Source organism: Protopterus annectens, chromosome 16.part0, assembly GCF_019279795.1.
Source record: "Protopterus annectens isolate FY-2018-M chromosome 16.part0, PAN1.0, whole genome shotgun sequence".
NCBI lineage: Eukaryota > Metazoa > Chordata > Ceratodontiformes > Protopteridae > Protopterus > Protopterus annectens.
The window spans coordinates 29,466,095-29,493,692 of NC_056750.1; the positions used below are offsets into that span (position 1 = coordinate 29,466,095).

At 44.2% G+C, this 27,598-nt stretch overlaps 1 protein-coding gene across 6 annotated transcripts in view; it reads right to left on the reverse strand.

The window, feature by feature from the left end:
- The window catches only part of SETX (senataxin), a 2,451,437-nt gene that overhangs the window by 2,255,354 nt on the left and 168,485 nt on the right, over positions 1-27,598 (reverse strand). For 4 of the 6 annotated variants that reach the window (XM_044058411.1, XM_044058407.1, XM_044058408.1 and 1 more), the window contains one exon: positions 24,996-25,120. The exons of 1 other annotated variant lie outside the window; for it this stretch is intronic. The gene's annotated coding sequence lies outside the window, so the exon portion shown is untranslated. Of the gene's footprint in view, positions 1-24,527; positions 24,945-24,995; positions 25,121-27,598 lie in introns of those variants that run through there. One more of the 6 variants, XM_044058410.1, reaches the window with a different exon arrangement.

Here is a 27,598-nt window from a genome sequence, read left to right on the forward strand (position 1 = left end):
GTGCGATCTCGGAGTTGGTATATTTAATGTACAGAGGGTGTGGGGGGCAGAGCCCCCCCCCACAAGAGGGGTGCAGGGGGGCATAGCCCCCTTGCAAAACACTAAAAGTAATGTACTGTTGAACTCTGTTAATGTGCATAGCAGGACGCGAGTGACATTACCTTCTGCTATGTCGAATATATCGAACCATGTTGGTCCATGTATTCAGTTTCGCTTTGGGTTTACATTCGAAATTTTGATTCAGCATTTCGAGTCGACCTTTGTTACTGGTCGACCGAAGCTGATTTGAATTTTCAATAGTAAACCAATTTTATATATATATATATATATATATATATATATATATATATATATATATATATATATATATATATATATATATATGTATATATATATATATATATATATATATATATATATACATATATATATATATATATATATATACACACACACATACATACATATACATACATATACATATATATATACACATATATATATATATATATATATATATATATATATATATATATATTTATATATATATATATATATATATATATATATATGGGCCTACTTTGTTTCTTTGAATTTCATTTCACCCCGACCACATCTCTGGAAACACAAATAACTGAAAACTCATTACACTGAGTCTCATTTCACAGAACTGCAGTTAGTATATATGGTACTGTGTAGAGTTCTGTAAGGAAAGTAAAAGGTATATGCCCTTTTCCCCACTGTAATGTGATCCTGGAGTTAAGTATATATAGTTAAGGGGTGGGAGGCATAACCCCCCCAGTTATTTTGCGTACATATTGTCTTCTAGACAGAGTTAGTCACTGGTGTTGTAACTATGCATGTCTATTGTTTAAAATGTATTGTTTCGAAGTTTTTTGTAAAATACAATATAAAACAAACAAGGTGGGGGGCAATGACCCCCACACACCCCTAACTATATATGGGAACTCCAGGATCGCACTACAGTGGGGAAAAGGGCATACACATTTTACTTGCCTTAAAGTACTCTACACGGTGCCATATATACTAACTACAGTTCAGTGAAATGAGATTCAGTGAAATGAGTTTTCAGCGATGTGGTCAGGGTGAAATGAAATTCAGTGAAATTTTATGTATGTGTGTGTGTGTGTGTGTGTGTGTGTGTGTGTGTGTGTGTGTGTGTGTGTGTGTGTGTATATATATATATATATATATATATATATATATATATATATATATATATATATATATAAATATAAATATAAAACAAACAATTAAGTCCAAAACTAACAAGGAAAATGAAAAAAGTACAGTTGTGTACACTTACCATAAATGTAGATGTTCGAGTGCAGGGGTGTAGCCAACATTTTCAAATTTGTACTCACTACTCCCAGACTGCTGCCCCCACCAAGCCACACCCACATCAACACGATGCTGTAATGGCCACTCCCTTCCAAACTGCTCCCCAAGCCATGCCCCCTTCATGACTGTGCTCTCTGAACTCACTCACAGCTGTATAGTGGGAAGTTAATTACTTCCATGAAGAAACAGGATGGGCATATGTTCCAAAAGTGCATTTTCCTTAGGTGGAAAACCACAAAATACCTTCACATTTAGACTCGGGCAAACCTCACCTCACTGGGAGCAGCACCAATTGTTATCTGAAGGAAATGAAGTCTGTCCTAAGTCATGATGGGTTTTAAGTATTACTTTAATATACTGATAAATGAGCAGGTGCTACCTTAGTTAAACATAAAAGATCCCATGGCACTTGGCAAAAAAGAGTAGGAGAAAATATTTATTGTAATGTTAAGAAACTCACAAATGATGCATGGCACTCTGTAGAGCTAATACTAAATGATACCACATGCTCCCAGAGGACATAACCAATCTACTGGTAGACAAATTCAGTTTGAGCTTCATCCCCTTCTCCTCTCCAATATTTTCAGATCACATTCATACAACTACACCCCAGTCTTTAGATTTTCCATGATCAAAATATCAAGGCACTATCTAAAGCCATCAAGGCACTAAAGCCGGGAACACCACATCTATGGGGTCTGATAACATACCAGATTGCCAACTAGTCATCCTAAAACATGCCTTGTCAGACTTCTTACAGAGGATATTCAATATCAGCCTTATAACAAGTTTAGTGCTGGATGAATGGAGGATGGCAACAGTCATTTTCTTGCAGAAAGATGGGGTTGCAACAGATCCGGGTAATTATAATTCCATAAGTCTCACTAATCTCACCTCTAAGGCTATGGAAAGGATCATTATGGAACTAATGCACAAGGTTTTAGGTAATCTACATACTCTAGGCTCGGCCCACTTCAGATTCGTTAAGGGCAGGTCCTGCCTACTTAATGTTCAACCTCTTTGAAAAAGTCACTGAAGCAATGGATGAGGCAGATCAGTGCACACTGCATAGCTAGACTTCTCAAAGGCATTTAATTCCTTCCGACACTTTGGTATCTTAGATAAACTCTATCATCTAAATGTTAATACCTATGTATCTTATTAAATAGCAAATTAGTTCACAAACAGAACTCAGGAAGTAAGGGTGGGTGGGTCTGCCTCCTCCAAAAGACATGCCACTAGCAGAGTACTCTTGGTTCAGTCCTTGGGCCCACTCCTCTTTGGCATTTTCTGACATCATAGTTAATGTTAGGGCTTTGTGGCTCGCTATGTTTGCAGATGATTGTAAATTTGGTACCATCAAAAACATCCAGAGGACACCAAATTCCTACAAGAAGGCTGATTCCAAAGTAATAGTCTGTGCCAAAACCACGGCCTAAAATTAAATGCTAAGAAGTGTATAATCACATCCTTTAGAAAGCATGACTCTACTTGTAACTATCACACTGACAATACACCCCTAAAAACTGACCCTGTAGTTAGGGGTCTGTGAATCTATGTCAGCAATAAACTGTCCTTTGCTCACCACATATCCACTATTTGTCAGGAAGTCCTTTTTCATCTCACAGCCTATATCTAAAGGTATGGTGGTCAGGTCCAGGGACATAATCATTCCACTGTACTCTGCACTTATTATGTCAGTCATTGAGCATAATTCTCCTTTTGGTACATGCCTGTCCAAACATTTGTCACACCTCAAAATGACCACAATGCTTTCTCCCTAAAAAAATCAAGGGTTTAAATCATAGAAAACTACACAGACCATCTCAAAGCCTCGTCTCTCTCGTGCCGGTGTCAGACAAGCTACAGAGAGGTGACCTTTGTTTTACCTATAGAGCCTCAACAGACCCTATTCCATCAGACTATTACATATTTGCAAGTTCACTTGTGTTATGAACACTCACTCAAGAGTCCTCAATCTTTTTTGCAAAATTAACAGAACATGTTGTAGGTATTTGTAGGTATTACAGAGAATGCCTCTTCTGTGGAAGAGTCATCCACTCCATATAAAGTAAAGTACTTCTCATGGACAAATGGATGGTTAACAGAAAATGCACCACCAGTAAAACACCATTGTCTCTTTTGGATAGGGGAAACATGTAAATACCTTAGCATATAGCTGTACAGACCATTGTTGAGTTATTATTATTTTGAAATATAGGGGCCAATAACTATCATGGGAATGTAAGGCTAAACTTCATAAGATCTTCAGAGATTATAGTCTAGAAAGCACCTATTAACCCTATAAGTTTCCAGATGCCCTGACCCAATTTCCCCTAGTAGTACACCCACCACCTCAGTTCTACCCTGAAAAGAGACTACTAGCAGTGGAACTAACACAGTCAACAAAGGCTAGATGGATAATAAGGCTGCTACCTGCTACAACAATGGCTTTTGCACTAATATATAGTTTATGAAGAATATGCAGGCTGAAACTCAAGTGTCTATGATACAAATCAGTTTGCTGGAGAGCCATGTATTTTATGAAGCACATGCCAAAGATGTGAAGCAAAATCAGAGACATTCATATGATTAGTAATGAAAAGTATTGTCAGCTTGTGAAAACACACAGCTGATCAAGGATAGTAATGTCCAAAATCAGACACAGATTTTAACTTGTTGACTAATAAGTTTGTTATAATAATGTCTTCATAGGTTTATAAGTTCATAGGTGTGTACTAGGCTAATGGCCCTGGAGCCTTTACAAGACTAGCCCATAGGATTACCTGGCATCGTGCCACTTAACCTTAGTTTCCAGTGCCTCTGTCGAGTAGAGCCACTGGAGTGATCCCCGGGGTGAATTTTCTATTTCCCATCCACTCATCAAGATTTCTCTTGAAGAGGGTCAGTGAGGTGCTCTGTTTGACATGTATGGGAAGTCTATTTTTACATTACTGTATGTGTTCTAAAGGATATGAAGTCTAAAACTCAAATGTTTGAAATCCACAGCACTTTGCCTGAGAATGACACATTTTACATGGAGCACATAGCTTTCAACCTTACATCTAGAAAATGTGGAATACCATACCTCCACCATACTAATCACTTCAACTAGGAATCTCACAGCATGGTTAAGATATGTTAATAATAATTAAAACTTATTTTGATGAATTACTATAATTTACTGTTTACCTTGGATTTTATTTAAAGTTCTTAAAAGGGCAAAGAAAACTCAGTAGCTGGTTTATGTGATGACTAGGTATGAGGAATCCCCTTAAATCAGTTGATGATTCACATTCTATGTCTTGCTTGGAGAAGCATTATATTTCCAATGAAAGATCCTTCCCTAAGAATTGATATGCAGAATTGATGTGGATTGGTGAGCCTAAGCCATCAGCTATTCCCTTTTACACCATCCTATCATTTCAAGATGTACACAGAAATCTGTACTTTCAGTTTGATTCTCAGCAACCTGCTAGAGAGTTGATCAGTTCTAAGGAGGCTAAAGTATTGGTGTCATTCAAAGGGGATCCAGTGTCTGTCAGCCTGGGATGACATGCTCGACAAGCCACGTTGCTTCGCTAGGGACGGCTTGCATCTGTCACCCCTGGGCTTTCGAATATTGGCTAAGGCTCTTACCACCCCCACAGTGCCTTTTTTAGGCAAGGCTCAAAAGACAAACCCACCTCCATAGACAACACAAGGAAAAAGAAACTAAGGGTAATGCTGCTCAACGCCTGAAGTCTAAACCTCAAGATGCATGCACTCGAGGCTCTCCTCAGTATGGAGAATATCGATATCTGTGCTGTAACAGAAACCTGGTTCAAGGCTCCCAAGAGCGCCCCAGCACTACCAGGTTATACCTCATACCATGCTTTTCGGCCCCAAAACTCGGATCGAACCACAAAAGGAGGGGGGAGTATCCATATTCATCAAAGATACCCACTCCTCCAGGTTAGTGGCACTGCACGAAGCATCGGAGACCATCCATGTGCAACTAACAGTGGGCAAAACTGCCTTTCAGTTTGTAGCCTGCTACAGAACACCCTCCCAAACTCAGGAACCCCACTCAGCTTTCCTGAGAACACTGGAGAATATGAATGTCTCTCCAAACACCATCATACTGGGTGACTTCAACTACCCAAACATAAACTGGGAGCACTACTCAAGCCCAAACACCCTCGCCCAACGCTTCCTAGAATTTATAAACTCAAATGCTATGGAACAACTGATCACTACTCCCACAAGAGGGGAAAACATATTGGACCTGATCATCCCCAACATGGGGACTCTATGTTCCATACCAGAGGTATACCCCTCATTGGTAAGATCTGACCATTAATTAATCTCACTGGACATCCATATCCCGTCCCCACCCCCAGCCAAGGAAACCACGGTGAAGAAAGTACAGTTTTGTACCTACCATAAATGTAGATGTCCGAGAGGTATGCATCTGCAGTCCTAACAAATGGGTTGTCCTGCCTCAGGCAGCCCTTCGGTCGGCCGGATTCCAAAGTCTGGGTCTGGCCTCGGCTGATGTCGCACTTCACCCGACATCATAGCTGCTGTCAATTGGGTATAAAGGCATCAGCCGACGCCATTTTCCTCAGTGTTTCTTGCCCCAGATGCCAGGTGCCCTCTAGGAAGGCTAAATTTGGATAAATGCAAATGATTCCAAACAGTAGAGAGCCAACAAAAATAAACATGTATATACATATATATATACAAACAAATACACCATAATAGATTCCCCCAGCTAGCTACAAGATGGGCAAATAGGAGTACCACAGAGGGGAAGGAGGGTGGGTAATCCTGACTGCAGATGCATACCTCTCGGACATCTACATTTATGGTAGGTACAAAACTGTACTATGTCCTTCAAGGATGCATCTGCAGTCCTAACAAATGGGTAGAATACCATAGCCAAACTGGGGGGGAGGCACTAAGAAGATTATGGTGTAGTTAAGATCCCTTGCAAAACAGCAGTGGCAAAACCTGCTCGGGATCTGGAGTATAAAGGTAGATTATAATGCTTGGCAAATGTATGCACGGAGCTCCAAGTAGCAGCCTCTAAAATGTCTTTGGTAGCCACTCCTCGTAAGAAAGCTGTAGTAGTGGCTGTAGCCCTTGTGGAGTGAGGTCTGATGTTTTCTGGAGTTGTCTTTCCATGAAAAGAGTAACAAAATCTAATGCAATTTCCTATCCATTTTGAGATTGTCTGTTTTGAAATTGCTTTTCCTTCCATTCCTGTTGCATATGCTACCAGAAGCTGGTCAGTTTTTCTATTGTTCTTGGTTCTGTCCAGGTAGTAGCGCAATTGCCTGTGCACATCCAAGGTATGCAGTAGTCTTTCCCCCCTGTTCTGTGGGTTGGGGAAGAATGTTGGTAGGTGGATTGTTTGGTTCAATGATACCCTGGAGACCACCTTTGGCATAAAAGTAGGGTTAGTTCTCAAGGACACTCTATCCTGATAGAAGATAAGGAAGGGTTGTACTGCCATTAATGCCTGTAATTCAGAAACCCTTCTTGCTGAGGAGATTGCAAGCAGGAAAGCAGTTTTCCAAGATAAGAACTGTAATTCTGCTGTTGCCGCTGGTTCAAAAGGGGGAAGTGTTAACTTTTCTAGCACAAAGTTCAGGTCCCATGTAGGCAAAGGTGGCTTCCTTGGAGGCTTTACATTTTTAATTCCTCTCAGAAACTGCCTAAATAGAGGATGAGAGAAGACTGGAGGATCCATGTTGTATTCTGCTGAAATTGCTGATGCATGAATCTTAATGGAGGAGTAAGACAGGCCATTGTGGAAAAGCTCTGCTAAATATTCCAGGATGTTAGCTATGTTTGCCAATGATACATTTTCTCCTTTTGCTGCACTCCAAATGAGGTATCTTTTCCATTTTGCTGAATAAGTTTTCCTTGTGGAGGGTCTGCGAGCCTCCAGGATAATGTCTTTAACCCTCTGAGATAAATCTGGGTTATTTTATTTTATTTAAGATTCCAAGCAGCTAACTGCAGTGTTTTCAAGTTTGGATGCAGGATCTTGAAGTTGTTCTGTGTTAGCAGTAAAGGAACTAGAGGTAGAGGCCATGCGTGTGTCCGAGACATGCTCCTCAGTAGCGGGTACCAATGCTGCCTCGGCCAGTCTGGAGCTATCAGGATGATCCTTGGGTGATCTTCTTTGATCTTCAGTAGCACTTTGTGCATCAAAGGAAGCGGTGGGAATGCATATGCTGTCAGGTTTTCCCAACTGAAGGATAGGGAGTCCACCTTCCAAGCAAGTGGGTGGTATGTCCTTGTGCAGAATTTCCTCAATTGGTGGTTGTGCGGGGATGCGAACAGGTCTATTTCTGGTAGCCCCCATTTCTTTGTAATGGATTTGAAGATGTCTGGATGCAGCATCCATTCGTGGGCATCCGTGGTAGTTCTGCTTAAGGTGTCTGCTAGTATATTTTCTTTTCCTGGCACAAATATGGCCTGTAGCTGAATGTTGAGGTTCAGGGCCACAATCCACAGGTCCATTGCCATCCGGCATAGAGGATATGAATGTGTGCCTCCCTGTTTGTTGATATACCACATAACTGTGGTGTTGTCCGTCCTTATCAGCAAATGACCTTGTTGAAAAAACGGTCTGAATGTCTGAATTGCCTGTTTCACTGCCAGCATCTCTTTTTGATTTATGTGTAGGTTCTGCTGGTCTTGTGTCCATAGGCCTTGTATACACTTGTCCACCATGTGTGCCCCCCAACCGAAGTCAGAGGCGTCCATGGTGGTAGTCTGGCTTGGGTGAGGGCTGTGGAAAGGCAGTCCTTTGTTCAACTGACAGGCCTGAGCCCACCACAGGAATTCTTGCTTCAGGCATGGAATTATTGGAATTTGGGTTTCTAGGCTGTGCTTGTGCTGAGACCATAAATTCCTCAGGTACCATTGCAACTTCCTCATATGTAGTCTGGCATGTGGAATCAATATTATGCAGGATGCCATGTAACCCCGGGCTTGCAGGACTTTCCTTGCTGTAAGCTGGTTCTGCGTTGTTAATGCCATGAAATAGAGTGGTAGTTGCTTTTGCTTTTCTGCTGTGAGAAATGCTCTTTGATTTGATGTGTCCAGTTCTGCACCCAAGAATGTTATCTTTTGGGATGGTACCAGCCTTGACTTTTTTATGTTGACTGTGTATCCCAGGGCTTGCAGTAGGTGAATGACCTTTTCCAAATCTTTTGTTAATTTGATTTTGTTGTCCGTTTGTATCAGGCAGTCGTCCAGGTATGGATAAATTTGAATTCCCTGAAGCCTGCAATGAGCAATTACTGATGCCAGGCATTTCGTGAATACTCTGGGCGCAGTAGATAAGCCAAAGGGCAATGCTGAGAATTGATAATGCTCTGATCCTGCAAGAAATCTGAGGTATCTTCTGCAATCTGGTCGTATAGGGACGTGCAGGTATGCCTCCTTGAGATCTAGAGTCACCAGCCAAGACTCCTTGCCCAGCATGGGAAGAAGTTGCTGTAGGGTCAGCATTTTGAATTTTGGAACAATGAGATATGTGTTCAGAGCGGACAGGTCGAGAATAGGTCTCCATTGGTTTTCTTTTCTTGGTACCAGGAAAAGTCTGGAATAAAAACCTTGTCCTTGTTCCATAGACGGTACCTTTTCTATAGCTCTCATCCTTAGTAAGTGGTTGATTTGTCCTAAAGCGTTTGTTTTTTGGTTTGTTGGTAGGTTTGGCATTCCTCTCTTCCTTGGTAGAGTATGGAAGTGAAACCTGTAACCTTGGTCTATTGTCTGTAAAATCCATTTGTCTCCTGTAATGTAATGCCAGTTTACTGAAAATAAGGCTAGCTTTCCGCCTAAGGGTGCTTCCAGTTGTTCCCTGGTAGGCGGTATCAGAGCCAAGTCACTGTGACTGTCCTGTGGAAGTGGTAGTAGCTGGATCTGTGGCAGTACTTCTCTGGTTGTTAGGCTGCCACTGACGTCCCCTGTAGGCACCTATGGATTGACCTCTGCCTCTTGGGCACCTATTTCTGCCTCTCTGTGCTCTGGTGGTGTCTGGAAAGGACCAATTCTTCGAAGGCCAATTTCTACTAAACCTCGGAGGCTGGACCTGTAAGAAATCCTTGACTGTTTGGACAGATTTTGCTTTTTCTTCCACCTTCTTTAACACTTGCTGTGCAGGGGAGCCAAACAAACTGTGTTTCTCCATGGGAGCATCTAGGAGCTTTGACTTTACATGGTCTGGTAAGGATTGCTCTTTTAACCATGCATGCCTTCTGATCAATGTACCAGTCATAGCTGATCTAAAGGAAGCCTCCAGTGCATCATAGCCGCATTTTAAGGAATGATTACTGACCTGCTGAGTGTTATGTACCAAATCCTGAAGGGACTTACGGTCTATAAGTTCAGGAGAGGACAGTTTTCTATTTAGCTGATCTAACAAAAATTCCTGATACTGAATCATGTGGAATTGACAGTTTAAGGCCCTAGCCGAAAGAGTAGCAGAAGTATAAACTTTTTTACCCCATCTCTCTAATGCTCTAGATTCTCTTTCAGAGGGGAGGGGGTTTTTGGCAGAGGCAGTTGCTACAGCTTTGGGGCCCTGTGAAATAGTTTCTGGATCTGCAATAGGAGCCTTATACAAGTGATAATGTGTGTCCGGAACCCTGTAGTATCTGTCGGGCTTAGCAGGGGCCGGGGGAAGAGAGTCAGGGGCAGTACAAGCATCATTAAATGCATCATCCACAACTGTTAGTACTGGAGGAATGGCTAAAGGCCTATGTTGTGGTAAATGTAAAAAGGTCCTTAGCCTTTTCCTAGAATCTGAAAAATCCTGGCCCTGCCATTGAAATTGCTCTCTCATAGCATGCAAGGTTTCCCCAAAAGAAAATTCCTCAGGAGGAGAGGCAGAAGGAATTGAGTCTTCTGCGTCAGAGTCCTCATATGGAGAATAAGGGCCTTCTGGAGGATTTGAGTTTTCTGAATCATCAGAGGAATAATCTGTAGAAACTGGCTCAGGGGGCTCTACTCTAGGTCTCTTATCTGGAGGGGGATGAGAGGCCCTGTCAGGGTGAGGTTGGGATCCCCTGATCAAAGAAATGAGATCCTCTGCCAGGCTGAGCATTTGGGAACTAGAGCTAGGCCTGTGTGAGGGGGTTTTAGCAGGCAAGGCCTTAGAAGATTTAGCTGCTTTAGCCCTAGAAAAAGCCTTGATAGACATGGATGCAGGGGGCCTAGCAGCTCCACGTGCAGGAGTAGATATGTCTAGGGGAATAGTATCTGATAAATCCTGAGAACCTGCAACAGCAGGTGGAAATTCAGTAGCAGATTCAGCCATGCTGGATGAGGCCTCGGTTGTAGGAGGCATGCTTTCGGCCGAAGGAAGAACCGAAGACTCTGTTTCCGCCGAAACCGAGACACTCGCCGTTGACTTAACCGTGGTTTCGGCCGAAACCACGGACCGCGAGTGTCGGTCCTTTTCCTTACGCTTTTTAGCTAATTGTGAAGTCGGAGTCTCCGACGGCATGTTGTAAGCAAAAGCGGGGCCGAAAAACTCCTCTGCAAACTCCGACCGACGTCTAAGTGTCCGTCGGTTGAAGGAAGCACAGGCTAGACAAGCTGCTACGTCGTGGTCTGGGCCTAAGCAAGGAAGGCAGTAAGAGTGGAAATCCTTATGAGGTATTTGTTTCCCACAAGTTAAACAGTTATTTACTTTTTCTGACATCGGCTGAGGCAAGAAAGAGTCCCCAACGGGGTACTTAGCTTTTTAGAAGTCTTCGGTAGTAGTAATCTCTGGTTCTGACCGACCGGCACTTGCGAACAGCTTCTGCTTCGGGCACCGCACGGCAAGAAAGACTGAGGAAAATGGCGTCGGCTGATGCCTTTATACCCAATTGACAGCAGCTATGACGTCGGGTGAAGTGCGACATCAGCAGAGGCCAGACCCAGACTTTGGAATCCGGCCGACCGAAGGGCTGCCTGAGGCAAGACAACCCATTTGTTAGGACTGCAGATGCATCCTTGAAGGACATCTTCTCAAAAGCAAACTTCACACTTCTCAAAACCGAGATGGAATCCTTCAAAGCCACCGGGCCAGTGGAAAATACAGCCCAAACCGCAGAATCCTTTACAAACGCATTCTATGGACACCTACAGGAGTGCATGGATCGTGCTATCCCAAATAAAACCAAGACTCACTCCTCCAAAGGCAGGAGACCTGTCTGGTGGACCCCAGCCATAAATAAGCTATACAACAGAAGGAGGAAGCTACTACATGATAGAGTAAAATCCCAAAAAGGGAAGGCATCTCTGATCAGTACTAGCAAGAAACTACGATCCCTCATACAATTATCTAAGGCCAGCTTCGGAAGAAAAATTGCACAGGACGCTAAAGATAATCACAAGGCCTTCTTTAGTTATGTCAGGAACCTGGGTGGCAACTCCCAGATGCTCTGAGTTAGTGCAAAATGACAAAAAAATACACTGAACCCACAGACATTGCCAACATCCTGGCAGACAGGTTCAGTGCAAACTTCTTCCCCCCTTGCCCCCAAAAGAGCAAATGTCTATCCCAACAGAGTTTAGCCTCCCTGACATCACAGATGCACAGGTGAGAGCTGCCCTCTCCAAAGCAAAAAACACAGCATCAATGGGACCGGGCGGTGTCCTGGGCTGCATCTTAAATGAGCTCCAAGAAGAACTGAACCCTCACATAAAGTCACTGTTCAATCTCAGCCTTACTACAGGATATGTACCCAAGGAATGGCTTCCAGCAACAGTGGTCCCACTCCACAAACGTGGTGCCAAAACGGACCCCAGAAACTATCGCCCTATAAGCCTGACTAGCCTGGTCTGCAAAGCTATGGAGCGTATCATCATGGAACTCATAAACAAAGACACTGGGAACCTCCAAACACTGGATCCTACCCAATTTGGCTTTAAGGGCAGATCTTGCCTCGTGAACCTGGTCGACTTCTTTGAAACAGTCACCAAGGCCATAGATGAAGGGAAGGTAGTCCACACAGCCTACCTGGACCTCGCAAAAGCCTTCGACACAATACCCACTCGGGCATCATAAATAGGCTCACCAGCTTAAATATCAATCCCTACGTCACAAGATGGGTTGCAAACTGGCTCAGGGATAGAACCCACATGGTCAGAATTGCAGGTGCCATGTCAGACTCAAAACCAGTTACAAGTAACGTCCCACAGAGCTCAGTCCTGGGACCTCTCTTGTTCAGTATATATTTCTCTGAGGTACAGGCTAACATGGGAGGACTATGGCTGACCAAGTTCGCAGATGACTGCAAACTGGGTGCCATAATCGATTAGCCGACTGACACAAGCATCCTCCAAAAGGGTCTCACAGAGACGGATAACTGGTGCCAGAGCCATGGCCTAAAGCTAAATGCCAAAAAGTGCATAGTCATCCCCTTTGGGAAAAACAAAGTGCCCACAAATTACCACATAGGTGGTAATCCATTAAGTACGGAAGAAGTAATTAGGGATTTCGGGACCCAAGTAGATGGCAATCTCTCCTTTGACAATCACGTTGCCAAAGTGGTTAGAAAGACCTTCTATATAGCCCACCTTATCACAAAAGGGTTCACATCTAGATAGAGAGGTCATTGTGCCCCTCTACTCATCACTCATCAGGCCCAGAATTTAATACAATGCCCCATTTGGGATGTACCTTACCCGACACCTGCAGCAACTGGAAAGACCCCAAAAGTACCTCACCAAGAGGATCAAGGGACTACAGATGCCCTACGCAGTTAGGCTAAAGAAACTCCAGCTCTACTCAGTTGCTTACCGCCTACTCAGAGGCGATCTGCGCCTAACGTATAAAGCCATGTCCAAACCAGAATTAATGGACATGCTCCACCTCAGGAAATCCAAATCCCTTAGAGCTACACGCTCCAGGGACTTAAACCTCAGCACAGAAATAAATAGGACAAGCTGGAGGGTCAGATTCATATCCCAGGGGCTCCCCTCACTCTGGAACAAAATTCCAATCCATGTTAGGCAGAGCCCCTCAATGACCCTCTTCAAGAGGAATCTTGACGAGTGGATGGGAGATCGTAGGTTTACCCCTGGGATCTCTTCTGTGTCCCTACTAGACAGAGGCACAGCAAACTAACCTTAAAAGGGCTATCTTCTGTGACCTACTATACAGAGGCACAGTCAACTAATCTAAAAGGGTGGCGAAAGCCAAACACACTCTGGCTAGGCTTATAAATGCCCTAGGGCAGATAGCCTAGTATCAACCTATAACGAACCTATGAACATATGAAAATGTGGAACAGCTGTTTCATTAATCTATTCCAAAATATTCCTAAATCTGTACCATCAATCACAGACCTAGTGTAAAGAAAGAAGGCATACAACAACATTGCCATATAAATAAAACTGACAGAAACAGAAAACTTGTAGAAGCAGACACTGGCAGTTCCAGCAGTAAGGATCAACTCATCAAAACAAAATCTGTTCTTTACAACTTGACAGCTTAAATCCAGCTACCATATCATTTCAGTAGACCAGTCTAGTCTGTAATATTTATTTTATGATGACCATACAAAATATCTGAATCAAAAATCTGGACATTCTGGACAGCTGTTAGGTATGTCCTTAAGGTCAGAAAACAACCTTCTCAAAGAATTAAACGATCAGTAAAGTACAGTTGTGTACCTACCATAAATGTAGATGTTAGAGTGTATTCACTGCTGCAGTCATTACTCTTGGGTTATCCTGCTGGCAGGCTACCCTCAGTCGGCCAGAATTCCAAAGTCTAAGTCCGGCGTCGGCTGCTGTCTCCTCTTCCCTGACGTCAGTGCGCCAGGGATATAAAAGATGCAGCCGACGCCATTTTCTTCAGTTTTTCTTGCCCCAGATGTTAGGTGCCCCCAAATTGGTAGGCTGAAAAAATATGCCAATAAAAATACATGCACAAAAATAACATTACCTTTATCTACAAGCAAATACACCTAAGAGGTTGTATACGATAGAGAAATGCAGAAAAGTCCCAGCAAAGAGAAAGGGGATGGTGGGTGGGTAACCTGGACAGCAACAGTGAATACACTCGAACATCTACATTTATGGTAGGTACACAACTGTACTATGCTCACCGTGTTTCACTGTTGCAGTCATTACTCTTGGGATGAATCCCAAAGCTGAGGATGGGTGGCTGGGCTAAATAGAATTAGGAGAGGCTATGAGGCCCTGCAGAACTGCAGTGGCAAAGCCTGCTCTGGACTTAGAGTAAAGAGGTAAGTGGTAGTGCTTTGTGAAAGTGTGCACTGAACTCCAAGTTGCAGCCTCTAAGATATCTTTGGTTGGTACTCCTGTGAGGAAGGCTGCTGCTCTGGTGGAATGAGGCCTAATGCCCTTAGGCACTGATGTGCCATTTGAAAATAGCAGAAATGGATGCAATGGCCTATCCATTTAGAAATAGTCTGTTTTGAGATGGCCTTTCCTTGTGATCCTGCAGCATATGACACTAAAAGTTGCTCAGTTTTTCTGAAAGCTTTAGTTCTGTCCAAGTAGAAATGTAACTGCCTGTGTATGTCCAAAGAATGCAGAATTTTCTCACCCTTGTTCTGTGGATTTGGAAAAAAGGTAGGCAAGTGAATGGTTTGGTTGAGGGCCACACTGGATACCACCTTTGGCATGAATGTAGGGGTTTGTCCTCAGAGAAACCCTGTCTGGGTGAAAAATGATAAAAAGGTTCCACAGCCATGAGTGCTTGTAACTCCAAGACTCGTCTTGCAGAGGTTATTGCTAGGAGTAGAGCTGTTTTCCAGGATAAAAAAATTATATCTGCTGTTGAAGCTGGCTCGAAAGGAGGCAGTGTGAGTTTTTCCAAAACATAATTGAGGTCCCAGGCTGGAATTGGTGCTCTCCTTGGAGGCCTAATGTTTTTGGCCCCTCTGAGGTACTGCCTTATTAAAGGATGAGAAAAGATAGGTGGTTCCGTACTGTAATGGGCTGAAATGGCAGAGGCATGAATCTTACTTGATGAGAAAGAAAGGCCTTTGTTCAGCATCTCAGTTAGGTATTGTAAAATCTGAGGTATATTTGGTACAGACATATCAATGCCTTGTTCCTGGTTCCAGGCACAGAATCTTTTCCATTTTTCTGCATAAGATTTTCTGGTACTGGGCCTCCTGGCCTCCAAGATAACAGCTTTAGAAAGAGGAGTGTTCTGAATGGCTACATTATCCGCCATGCTGCCAGATTTAAGGTTCTGAGTTGGCTGTGCAGGATGTGATTGTTTTGTTGGGTCAGCAAGTGAGAAGTTTGAGGCAATATCCATGCTGGACCCCGAGACAAGCTCTTTAGGATTGGGTACCAGTGCTGGCGTGGCCAGTCTGGTGCAATCAGTATCATTTTTGACTTCTCTTGTCTGACCTTTAGGAGTACTCTGGGAAGGAGAGGCCAGTGGGGGAAAAGCATATGCTGTTAGCTTTTTCCAGCTGAAGGATAGGGCATCCACTCTCCATGCTTGCTTGTGATAAATCCTTTGGCAGTTGTGAGGGGAGGCAAATAGATCTATGTCTGGGCATCCCCATTTTCTTATTATCATGCTGAAGACTTGTGGATCCAGTTTCCATTCGTGGGGATCCATGAGGTTTCTGCTTAGTCCGTCTGCCAGAGTATTTGTTTTTTATGGCAGGAATTGTGCTTGCAGGTGAACTTGAAAAGCCAATGCTGTGTCCCATAAGGTCATTGCTCGTCTGCAGAGGGGCTAGGAATGTGTACCTCCCTGCTTGTTTATGTACCACATGACCGTAGTGTTGCCTGTCTTTATCAGTAACTGTCCTGGATGAAGCAGGTCCTTGAAAGCTGTCAGGGTATTTTCAACAGTTAGCATCTCTTTTTAATTGATGTGAAGATGCATTTGGTTTGCAGGCCATGTGCCCTAAATACATTTTCCTGCCATATGAGCCCCCAGGCATAATCTGATGCATCCATTGTCAGTGTCTGTCTGGCTGTGGGTAAACTGAATGGCAGACCCTTGTTGTGGTGACAGGCTTCTGCCCACCATTGAAACTCCTGTTGTAGGCAGGGAATGAGTGCAATTACTGTCTCCAGGCTGTGGTAATGCTGAGTCCAAACACTTTTCAGATACCACTGTAGTTTCCTCATATGCAGTCTGGCATATGGAATTAGTAGAATGCAGGATGCCATGAAACCCAAGGCCTGCAGGATTTTCCTTGCAGATAAGTGGGTTTTTGTTGCCAATTTCTTGAAGTAAGTCAGATGCTTTTGCTTGTCTGGCATGAGATAAGCCATCTGGGCAGTTGTATTTAAGCTTGCACCCAGAAATATTATCTCTTGAGAGGGCACTAGTTTTGATTTCTTTTCGTTTACTGTGTACCCTAGGCCAATTAGTAATCTTTTTACAAACGCCAGATGCTTTAGAAGAGTGTCTTTGTTCTCTGCTTGAATTAGGCAGTCGCCCAAGTAGGGATATATTTGAATTCCTTTTTGTCTGCAAAACGCAATTACTGGTGCCAGGCATTTTGTGAAGACCCTGGGCGCAGTAGATAAGCCAAAGGGCAGTGCAGAGAATTGGTAATGCATTGAGCCAGCTATGAATCTGAGGTATCTTCTGCAAGATTGTCTGATTGGGACATGCAGGTATGCCTCTTTTAGGTCCAAAGTTATGAGCCAAGCCCTCTTGCCCAGCATGGACAGTAGCTGCTGTAGAGTCAACATCTTGAATTTTGGAGCTTCCAGAAACGTATTTAGTATAGACATGTCCAGTATTGGTCTCCAGGTTTTGTCCTTCCTGGGTACTAGGAAAAGTCTGGAGTAAAATCCTTGCCCCTGCTCTTGTTGTGGTACTTGGTGAATGGCCCTCATGTCCATGAGGGCTGTAATTTGCTTTTATGCCTCTGCCCATTGATTGTGTGACAGGTCTGGCATTGTCTGCCTCTATACGATCCTTGAGATTGTCCTCTGCCCCTTGGGCGCCTGTATCTACCTCTTTGGGGCCTGTCCGTGGCTGGAAAGGACCAATTTTTTGAAGGCCAATTTCTACTAAAATGTGGTGGTTGTACCTGTAGAAAATCTTTAACAGTTTGCATAGATTTAGCTTTTTCTTCCATTTTCCTTAGTACCTCCTCAGCATTAGCACCAAATAATACATCCTTTTGTAGAGGAGCATCTAGTAATTTAGCTTTGACATGATCAGGCAAGGTTTGTTCCCTAAGCCAGGCATGTCTACATGACTGATCCTGTAACAGCAGCTCTACTTGAGGCCTCTAGAGCATCATAACCACATTGTAAGGTGCGCTTACCCACTTGTTCTGCACTATGCATCATATCCTGCAACTCCTTCAAATCTGGTTGTTCAGGTTGTGACATTTTATTTTTCAATTGTGATAACAGAAACTGTTGATATTTAAGCATATGGAACTGACAGTTTAAGGCCCTCATGGCTAGGGTAGCCGAGGTATATACCTTTTTTCCCCACCTTTCTAAGGATCTAGAATCTCTCTCGGAAGGTAATGGATTCTTAGCAGTAGAGGCCTTCATTCCCTTGGGGCCCTGAGATATGGTTTATGGTCAGCAGTATGGCTTTTGTAAAGAAATTGGTGTGAGTTAGGAACTCTGTAGTACCTATCAGGCTTGACTGGGGCTGGAGGCAAGGAATCCGGATTAAGGCAGGCCTCCGAGTAAACATCATCAAGTATGTCCAAGACAGGAGGTATCGCCAGAGGTCTGTGCTAAGGTAGCAAAAGAAATTCCCTAAGCCTTTTCTTGGAATCTGAATAATCTTGGCCTTTGCAGTGGAAGTGTTCCCTCAAGGTATGCAAGGTTTCCCCGAATGAGAAATCTTCTGGGGGGGATACAGAAGTAATGGACTCCTCTGCATCGGAATCTTCAAAAGGGGAGTAAGAATGCTCCTCCTCATCAGAATGCTCTGAAATAATGGAGCCCTGAACAGAAGAGGGTGATTCTTCCTCCACTCTGGGTCTCTTGTCTGGTGGGGGTTGGGAACCCCTGATAAGAGTAATTAAATCCTCAGCCATTTTAAGCATCTGCTTTTTAGGCATGGGGCCTGGAGATGGGCCCTGTGCAACAGGTCTCTTGGACTGCATGGCTGATTTAGACTTAGTAAAGGCCTTGATGGAAAAGGAAGGGGAAGGTCTGAAGACACCATGGGTGGAGGTAGACCTGTCCACATTATGAGGCTCAACAGTAACAGTGGCTTCGGTAGCTGTAGTCGGGGTGTGGGCCGAGGAACCTGCGGCCTCGGTTACAGAGGACACCGCCAGAGAAGCGTTGTCGGTAGTCAGGGGCTGCGTAGGCGCCTCGCTGAGAACCGGACCACGTGTAGTCGGTTTTGGCATGGTGTCGGTGGAGGACGTGGATCTCGCGTGTCGGTCCTTGCGTTTTTTGGACAAAACAGGAGTCTGAGTCTCCGACGACATTATATAGTTAAAAGCTTTCCCAAAAAAGTGCTGGGCGAACTCCGCCCGATGCTTAATAGTGCATTTATTGAAAGTAGCACAAAAACGACAGCCCGAGACGTCATGGTCTGGGCCTAAACAAGGTATACAGAGGGAATGGAAATCCTTATGCGGTATTTGCTTCCCACAAGAAATACAATTGTTAACTTTGTCTCACATCTGTCTGAGGCAAGAAAAGTTTCCCCAACGGGGTACTTAGCTTTAAAGAAGACTTTGGTTTCCAAATTCAGGAGCTGGCCGACTGGCACTTGCGAACTGCTTCTGCTTCAGGCACCGTGCGGCAAAAAAGACTGAAGAAAATGGTGTTGGCTGGTTCTTTTATACCCCTGTCGCACTGACATCAGGGAAGAATGTGACGACAACCGACGCCGGACCTAGACTTTGGAATTCGGCCGACCGAGGACCCGCCTGACGGCAGGAGAACCCATCTGTAATGACTGCAGCTGTATGCACGATGAACATCTAGTAATGACTGGCTCCAAGCTGGAAGTTGAGAAACCTCTGAGAGGCCTGTCCATTTTGATGTGGTAGCACACATCCTGAAGGTCAACTGAGCACATCCAATCACTCTCCTACAGATAGATGGGGCAGGATAGATTGAAGAGTGACCATCCAGAATTTTGTCTTTGCAACTGACAGGTTTAAGATGGATAGATCCAAAATGGATTTTAAGTCCCCCATCTTCTTTGGCACCAAAATGAATTCGGGATAAATGCCTAATCTGGTCTGGTCTGGTCTGGGGTGACGGGTTGGATGACTTGCTTTTCTAGCAGCTTTGCAATTTCCAGTGCTGTTTCCTCCCTTTACACGGGTGGAACATCTGGGCGGTGTTTAGGCGGAAGGGGTGATTGGTTGAAGGGAACTGAATAGCCTCTGAATATGATTTGCAACACCCAACGATCATCCGTGATAGACTTCCAGGCCGTTGGGTTTAGCGAGAGGCATCCCCCGACTACCTCCAGAGCTGTGCAGCCAGGCAACCCTTCAGGGTTGCTGCGCAGGTCTATCCGAGAAAGGCTCCCAAGACCCTTGATTCCTTGGACCCCCCTCTGCCTCTAGGGTGGCATCTATCAAATCCCCCTCTGCCTCTGGGGAAGGAGTCTTGAATGTCGTGAGGATAGCTCTGAGATTTCCAGAACCACATATTTTTGGCTCCTTCAGCTGATTCCTTGAAAAGGTTCGTTGAAGGGCTGAAAAGCAAATTCTGACTGCAGACAAAGTCTTCCCATCTTTCTCACTATGGACTAGAGTGTCACATACCAACTTTCCAAAAAGGGTGGAACTGTTGTACAGGGTATTGGTGAAAGACACCTTAAAGGGCTCTGATAAGGCACAAAGCCAGAGCCACGCATGGCACCTGATGGCAACACCTGTACCGGCAGCTCTAGCAGCACCCTCAGTTGCATGGAAGAGGAGATGGATAGAGGTGCTCACAATAGACGTGAGGGTGGCCATTCGACAGAAAAAAACTTTCTTGTCCTTTGCTGACATGGACCCAGGGGTAGACACAGGGATTTCTTTGACCAGATCTCGCTGTAGCCTAATGACATGTGCCAAGTAATTCAGCGCACGCACCGAAAATGTCGCTGAAGTGTACACCCAACTTTCCAGACAGCTCCATTGTCCTGGACTCTCGGGCCAGTGGATGAACTGTAAAGCTCTCCTGTGAGAGCTCCTTCTTAGTGGTCGCAATCACCATCATGGCATCAACTAGGAATCCCTTGGTCCACTGGGTCTTATCTGTAGGGGCACTTAAAATCTTATCCGACCATTTGGGAATTGGTTCCACCATGTCCAGCTCCTTCCACACCAAACATGAGGTCCACTAATGGATCTATGGAAGGGGATACCCAGGACATAGAGGGTCCTGAGCCAAATGCCTCCAGGAACACAGATTCTTCCGGGTTAGGTTTTTGGGCAGACCACCTCCCACGCTGGAGGAGGATTTCCATGATGTCTCCTTGGGGGGGGTGACCAGAGGGAATCCTCCCTTTCCTCTATATCGATGTCTTCCGTGAGAGACTCCGGCGGGGGTCTAAGTGCCTCCTTTTACACGTACGCTTGCAAGGCACTTCTTCAGTGGGGGTCTCTGGAGAGGATTCGCCAACATCTCACTATTCCCAGGTGGGAGCTCCCTGGGGCAAAGAGGTGGCAGGTTGCTCCTGAGGTAGCAGGATGGCCAGATCCGCACCTGAAACAGAGGGAGCCAGGGCGGACTCTGAAGACGAGATCGTCAAGGATCTTGATGGGATCGAGAGAACCTTTTCCACCACGTCAAAAGCAGATGGGGAATGGGGAATGCACCTCCTGAGAAGGGACTACTGTGGGATCCGCAACCCTCCGACTTGATGGGGGAGCTGCAGCTGAACCTCCAGGAGCCAAGATTCCAAGAGGAAGGCTCTGCTCCAAAAATCTCAAAGCGGATACCATCCCCTCGGATCCAGAGCAGAGGCTACAGGTCCGAGCTCGTCAGATCTGATCTACTCAAAGTTATATCCAGCATCAAGGTACAAAGTATTGTCTGCGCCGACCCCGTTGATGCTGAGTGTCCTCTGATCTGAAGGTTCCGAAACCAGAGGTTGAATCAAAGAAGGAGTCATTGGTATGAACGCGGACTGCATACCCCCTGCTGAGAAGGGGCAGGCAAGGCTCACATTTGTATCTGGCTGTAGATAAATCTCTGCATCATCCCTGTCCACCTCCTCTTCGGAAAGGCTGCAGGTGGATCTGGACAAGGATGCCACCGAACACTGGCCTAGAAGGGCAGGGAGGTGAAGCCTGAGCCGGCGACCAGGACTGAAACTCCTTCGGCTCCAGGGAAAACAGAGGGGAATGGAGCCGGAGAGACTCCATTCTCGAAGCTGATCGGACCTTGGCCAGAGGACCCACAGAGGAAGAGCGATCAGGAGACCGCTTCCTCAGCTTGACCTTGGACTTAGCTGGCTTGCCCCCATCCCCAGACCTCTTGGCGGGAGGTAAAGTCCAAGAGGCTGGGGTGGAGATGGAAGGAGGAAGTCTGCGTAGAAGGCCCGGGCCCCAGAGATAGGAGGGGGGAAGAAGCCCTTTACGGATCAATTTGTTTCACCTGTCCATTAAGGCGCGGAGATTGAACTCCGCGCAGATGGAACAGGAGATATCCAGATGGGCAGTTCCAAGGCATTCAACACACAGACTGTGATCATCGGCTCTGGACAGCTTATAACCACACTCCGTGCATTTGCAGAATCCTGGTTTGGGGGTCTCAGACATGGCAGGCAAAGCTGAAAGGCCCAAACACAATCACACACACACGTTCTACAGCAACATAGAAAGAGGGACTTTTTTTTTTAAACAGACACTAACGTCCGAGGAAGTAAGGTAGAACAGATAGAAAAGGGAACTTAAGAAAAAAGGGGTCTAAAAGTAAGAAAATACAACCACTTACCCTAACTGCAGCTTAGAGCAATGGATCACGATGCTTACATGAAAGGTGGCAAACAAGATCTGAAGGGAGGAAAGAGACAGGGGCATTATGGGTAGGGAGGAGTTCAGATCAGATGCTGGATATGCAGCCAAGTCGAATTTGTGCCAGATCTGGGCACCCACAGGTTGAAGAGCAAATGAAGACAACTTCAGATCTTTAGTCTAACCTAAAGAAAAAATTATAATCTCTACTTTTCTTCCTTTTTTTTTTTTGTTAACTAACCTAACTGGAAACAGGGTGGGGGAAAACACAGCAAAGAGTAGGAAACCTACTAAATAACCAGTTAGAACACTGGAGGGGAGATAATGCAGCTAAACTACTACTCAAACCCGGGTAAAAATAAGCTATAACCCAAAAAAGAAGGCACTTATCTGTAACTAACAGCATGAGCTCTGTGGATCACGTCCTAGCATTTCAGCAGCAAATGGGGTCTGAGGGTTAGAAGGCAGCAAGGGATCATGGGAAGGGGTGGAGCTTGAGCTCTGGATCTGACAGTTGCCGGCTCAGATCTGAGGTGGGATTCCAAGACCATTTTGTGATGAATAACAACAGAGACAGCATCAGATCTGCTGTTGTCACATTATAAGCTGCTCAGGATTTTTTCTGCAAGTGCTAGCAATCTTCCTCCCTGCAGTCTATGCTGGAAATCCTCATATACAATACAAATAATTCAGGTGTGTTACTCTTACAGCACACTACCCATAGAGTTTTGCATTCCCAGTTATCCTCCTCCCTGCAGTCTATGCTGGGAAGCTTCATGTACAGTACAAATAGTTCAGGAGTTTCATACTCGCAGCATACTACTCACAACACAGTGTGGAATTACACTAGGCTCTTATCTGCTGATCATGGCTGTCCCCGAAAAGCACAGGGCAAGTTTCCTACCATGTAAGAAAGCCAAATATCCCAAACTACACCAAATCATCTCTACTATACCAAATAAGAACTTTACTAAACACACACACACACACACACACACACACACACACACACACACACACACACACAGCACATCACATCACAGAGGATTTCAAGTCCTCCACCAAACCAAGTACTCTGTCTTACCGTTATACTATATGCAATATAATGCTAGAGAAGAAACACAAATAAAAAAAATTCTGCCTTTGATGTCAGACATCTTCAAATTATGTGACAAGTGAATTCAGCCACATTTAGCAAACTTTTTTTTTTGCCTCCATATCAGTTAGCCATGTAGACACCCCTCACCTGCTACAGCCATACCTAATCAATCCCAACTATTACTGTCTAATCATAGACAACCTACCATCAGACAGCCATGCAGGAATTTTACTTGCTTCTGGCCCCAACCCTTCCCAGTGGCTGCTAAGTAGTTTTACAAACACGAGGGCCTGTTATGCCTCGCCTTTAACTGGGCACATTCCAACATGTGTTCCACAAAGGCCATCACAGATACAACCTGGCACAGCCAAGCACAACCATATGCTACATTCCTTGCATCACCCCTCCCCCCTGGGGGTGGCAGCACTGCAGCAAGCCAACCCACCCTAAACACGCACACAAAGGACAAGTCTGCATCAGCTACTTACTTCTATCCTCTCCTGTTGGCTCTTCCAGAACAAAGGTTGCTAATTGACCCCGGAGTCATACTGCTATCCCTCTGCATACTGTGCTTCAAACATCTAGACTGTTTCACACCTGCCCAAACATACACTGCCTAACATACTGGGGCAAGCTCTTGGCTTCCACATGGAGCACTCATTTGGTAAAGGATGACAGCTAGCATATGACAACTCAAAACTCAATCCTCACACCCAAAGAGGGCGGGACACATGCTGTTAAGAGGACTCCGAACAGAACACAAAGTATTCCTCTGGAACACTACACTGAGCAGTAAAAAATCATTTTAATTAGTTACTTGTAAGTCTAGCAAAGTAGTGTCGGCTTACAATGAAGATGTGGGAAAAATGTTTATTAATTATACTGCTTGTACTTAAGCACTACACAATCAAAATAAAATGATAAAAATACAAACCCACAACACTAAAAACAAAACAGTTTACTAAAAATACCACTTCTAAAATGCAGTCTACAATCTGATTAAAGTTTAGGATCAAGTAAGTACATGTCTGGGTTTTAAATAAAGCATTACAAATGGGATATTTTAATAACATCCTAAGAAAGGCCTCAGAATCTATCAACCAAATCCAGTACGGTACCAGTTTTAAAGGAGGAGAACAAGACAGTAAAACATCACATACCATTTGTTTCTATGCACCCTGGGAACAAAGAGTAGTTCCTCCCTGGGAGATTGACACTGACAGCCTCTGAACTAAGGTCAAAATTATGAAAGGTTCAGTAAGTCAAATTCAAGACTTTAAAAAGCAGACTTTGCTGCAAAAGAAAACGAATGTAACTTCAGCACAGGAACCCTTGCTGCGTAGTCCTGAACATGTTGCAAACATTCCAGGTCAGAATCTGACAGCCCCAAACATTACAGCAATCGGAAAAGGTAGGTAACGATACACAAATAATGACCGTGAGATCATTTTCAGGGATTAGAGGTTTAATCCTGGAACTATTCCTGAAATGAAAATACGATAAATTCAGCACAGCCAACACCAGGATCTGAAGTACTGGGGTATTACCAAAATCACACCTGGATCTCAAGCCTTTGACATGAACTACATTTGGCATTTACAAGGGGGAAAAAACAGGCAAAGTCTTACCGTAGCATGCACTGCTTCGGTCTTAGATTTTTTTTTTTTTTTTTTAACTCCAATCAAGTAAGCGCCATCCAGACTAAGACCGAGTTCACACAGCTTTCAAATGTTGAGAAGTCTGACATTTGCTCCTGAGGAGAGAAGAGACAGAAAAGGATATTATCAGTGCAGCAGTAACACTACACATCCATCTCACGAAACATGAAGAGCAAAGGAGTCAAATTCAATTCTTGTGGAATCTCACCATCCACTTGGACTTTGGATAAATAAGACACTCCAGAGACAACTCACTGGTAGCACCCCAACAAGTACAAGGTAAATCCCACCAGCAGCACCTTCTACAAGTACAAGGTAAATTTAATTAATTTATTTATTTGACATTTGTTGTTAACCAGGTTGGTCCAGCTTTCAGTGGAGACCCAAGGAGAAAAGCTCCAGTGTAATAAAAATATTTATGAACGTGCATTTGAGATTAACAATGCAATAATTAACGTACATTTGCGATTAACAGTACAATTAAAAATGAATGGAAGCAAAAAGCCAAACAGTGCAGTTAACATAAAACAGAGAAATAAAGTATATATTAGTCAGGTAATACCACTGAAAAATGAGCAAAAAAGTATATAAAATGTTATTAGTCAATTAACTACTGAAATACACATACTTACATATATTGTAGTTGCATATGATCATCAGGATTTGTACAGATACATATGAAGATATTGAAATAAATATTGAGAAGGGGAGAGGGTTTAAGTAGGGTCCTGGCAGGAGCAGGACCATAAGTTAAATAGGTAGCGTTATAGCTTCTTTTTGAAATGGTGTCTGTAAAAAGAAGTTATGTCTTACCATAACGTTCCATCTGTGTTATTGATCATCTACCATTCATAACTAATGGGTTAGTTTCCAAGCCCTCGGAATCGAGTCGGCCTAATACCAAGCTTGTGTACACCAAAAACTCTCGAGCTAAGCTGCTACCCACAATGCCCTTCTCCCAGTTACCTCAGATCGAGTTTGCATGAAACATATAGAAGTAAAAGCAGAGGCCATTTCTGCGCAAAAACCCTGAAAACACCACAAGGACCCATAAGATCCACCAGGAGCCTTTGGTGGGGGATGGAGGGTGGGATGTGATGAATGGAAGAAGACAACAACACAGATGGAACGTTATGGCAAGACATAACTTCTTTATCTGATGATGTTCATCTTCTTCCCATTCATCACTGATGGGACAGAAAGCCAAGATACTTGAAAACCTGGGTGGCCCTTATGGAAAAACATTCCTGAGTACCACTCAGTCAAAAGCCGCTCTTCCCCTGGAGACCATGTCCAATTTATAATGTTTGATGAAAGTATGGGGTTTAGCCCAAATGGCTGCTGCGCAAATGTCGTCCACAGAAGCTCTCGAGTGAAAAGCAACAGAAGTTGCTATGGCTCTCGGTGAACGTGCTTTGATACGGACAGGTTTAGGTTCATTCGCTTGTGAGTATGAAAAAGTAATACAATCTCTGAGCCATTTTGATAAAGTGACTTTTGATACAGCACATCCCATTTTTGGCCCAGAGGAGGAGATGAAAAGTTGATCCGACTTGCGGATAGATTTAGTCTTATCCAAGTAAAAATGTAATTGTCTATGTACATCCAATGAGTGTAGACAGTATTCTCCTTTATTGGAATAATTTGGGGAAAACACTGGGAGCTCAATGGACTGGTTGACAGAGAAATCAGAAATCACTTTGGGGAGAAAAGATGGATTAGTATGAAGAGATACTCTGTCTTTATGAAAGATTGAATACAGACTCTTGATGGATAAGACTTGTAATTCTGATATCCGTCTAGCTGATGTGACAGCCACCAAAAATAGAGACTTCCATGACAGAAATTTAAGGTCACATTTTACAGCAAGCTCAAAAGGGAGTAAAACAGAGAGACTGTAATACCAGAGAGAAATTCCAGGTCTCTAAAGGCCTATGAGAAAGGTCCTGCATATGCGGGTGGAGATAAGTGGAATGCCTTCTAGACCGTTAAGAAAATTGGAGATAGCTGCCAAGTGTACTAACAGTAGAAGCTGATGCTCCATTCTCAAAAAACTCAGAAAGGTATTGAAGTATAACAGATACAGGAGCTGAGAAGGGGGTCTAACATCTGTTCTTTAGACCAGAGAGCGAACCTTTCCCACTTATCTTTGTAAAGTTTTCTGGTGGATGGCTTATGGAAGGCCAGAATAATATCTCAAACAGGTGAGGAAAGGGTTTCCTGCCTGGAGACTAACGGAAGTGGAAGAAACCAAGCTGTCAGCTTGAGAGTGGACAGATTTGGAAAAGCCAGCCCTTGGGGGGTAAGAGATTAGGTCTTGACGAGTGTTCAGGATCCATGAAGGTTGTAATAGGTGAGGCCGGAGGAAGGGGAACCACACTTGTCGAGGCCAGAATGAGGCAATAAGGATCACCTTGCATCTCAACCGAACTGCTTTCTCCAAAAATAGGGGTATCAATGGGGAATTGGAGGATAAGCACAGAGGAGACCCATGGGCCAAACGTGAGTCAAAGCGTCTCTCGGTGTCTCCCCTTCTGGGGGAAAAAGGGCAAAGATGCTGCTGCATTTGTTGT